Source organism: Mastigoproctus giganteus, chromosome 3, assembly GCF_048544385.1.
Source record: "Mastigoproctus giganteus isolate SK-2022 chromosome 3, ASM4854438v1, whole genome shotgun sequence".
NCBI classification, from domain to species: domain Eukaryota; kingdom Metazoa; phylum Arthropoda; class Arachnida; order Uropygi; family Thelyphonidae; genus Mastigoproctus; species Mastigoproctus giganteus.
The window spans coordinates 10,336,152-10,338,020 of record NC_143577.1 but is presented as its reverse complement, the minus strand read 5'-3'; the positions used below and the strand labels follow the sequence as shown (position 1 = coordinate 10,338,020).

Here is a 1,869-nt window from a genome sequence, read left to right as displayed (position 1 = left end):
GCACAGAATTCGTGGCGAGATTCTCGGCATCTCATGTAACTTAACTGCTAACATCAAAGACGAGAAACGGAGAATCTGGAATGAACTTATCAGTGTGTGGCAATCACGATGGGATTCCAGTACTACTGGTCAAGTCACCCGCTCTTTTGTTCCTGCAGTTACTTTCTCTTTCAACAAGAACGTTCGCCAATGTTTTCTCCTAGCTTAACAACATCGTATATACTTACTGGGCACGGTTCCATCAACTCCAAACTATTTCAATTTGGCTTGTCTGACACCAATCTCTGCTTGTGTGGTGTTTCAGAAACCTGGACGCACATTCTGTATCGCTGCAACCTGTACCACGACGACAGATCTACACTACAAGCTGCTGTCAGCAACTTCTCTGAAGGAAATGAAGTGGCACTGACTGAAAATTCTCAATCGTTCTCAGCTCTACAATTCTGCCCTGCTGTTTTCACCAAAAGAAAGCAACTCTTCTCAAGTCTATCAACATATCAACAACAAGGAACCAACCCAACACCTGCAATGTCTATCGATATCTCTTAAAACTGATATCACCTGCCATCTAACTTTTTTTTAGCTGGTACCCCTGTTTGGGCAGCTGTTGGTACGGGACGGGATTAGGTAGCACCTACTGATATAGCACTACCTCCAGTGGATGCTGTTTTCGTTCTTCCTAGGACAGAAAAAGACTGCTGTCTTGTGGTTCCTGTGATACTACTGATTACTATTCTTTACGATTTTTACCAACATGTAAATAAGAAGGCTTACAGACCACTACTGAAAACCCCAATGTTACTGAAAGGTTATGTATGTGAGGGGGTGATGGGATGAGGAAGGACAAGAATTTCTAGCCCAATACAGATCGCAAAGGTTTTCATGAAAGACAATACTTACAATCTGTGAGTCTTCTGCGTTCAGAGAAAATTTCGTGTGTCCTCTTTTCCAGAGAATGTTAAAGAGTGGAAAGTGAATTAAGATGGTAACTGTTGAGGGATTCAAGCACAGTGCACTCAGTGAGTACCTTCATTATGGGAAATGACAGCGAAATAAATTTATGAAGAAATGCAGCAAACATTAGGGGAATCTTGTCCTTCATATGTCACGGTCAAAAACTGGGTTGCGGAATTTAAATGTGGAAGAGACGTGTTGAAGGAGCACTCTGCAGTGAGAGGTCTGTTATCCTGCGGATACTTGCAAATGTGGATGTCATTCATGACCTGATCATGAAGACCCCAGAATATTCTCTATTCGACATTATTGCCATCTACGACCATATTCAACCATTATTACCATTGCAGATACTACACATCAGTTTATTATCTACTTCCTTGATTTGTGGTAAGATATAGGTATTGTGGATAAAAGTTAAACCTGTATGTGTACAAATTATGAAGTAACGTCTTGTTATGTCTGAAAATACTCCATATGCTTGTTCCATCCTGTCTCCAAAGTGTGCTTAAGAGATACGAACACTCAAGAAAGCAGATGAGGTGGCCGAGTGGTTAAGGCGATGGACTGCTAATCCATTGGGGTTTCCCCGCGTGGGTTCGAATCCCATCCTCGTCGTGTCTTTTGCATATTTTTTATTCCCTTTGAAATTCATAATGGGGACCAGATCGTTGTGTAGTCTTCTGTACCGATTGCACACACACGTGCGCATGTCTTGTAGAAGTTTTTTTTCACAAACAAAATCCTTCTAGATCAGTATTTATCTTGAAAAGGATTCATTGTTCAGCTCATCATACTTCTGTGTGTCCACACCTTTCAGACAGTGCTCTGTGCCTTTAAGTATCTGTAAGAAACATGGAAGTTTTTTTTTTACTCTTATGACTGATTTATTTGCTGATAGAAATTTAACTCGTA

The 1,869-nt window shown here is 40.9% G+C and overlaps 1 non-coding gene across 1 annotated transcript; it reads left to right on the top strand.

The window, feature by feature from the left end:
* The first annotated feature begins 1,490 nt into the window (after positions 1–1,490).
* On the top strand, positions 1,491–1,572 carry TRNAS-GCU (transfer RNA serine (anticodon GCU)). The gene has a single exon. It is a non-coding gene; the product is annotated as a tRNA-Ser (tRNA).
* The last annotated feature ends 297 nt before the right edge of the window (positions 1,573–1,869 follow it).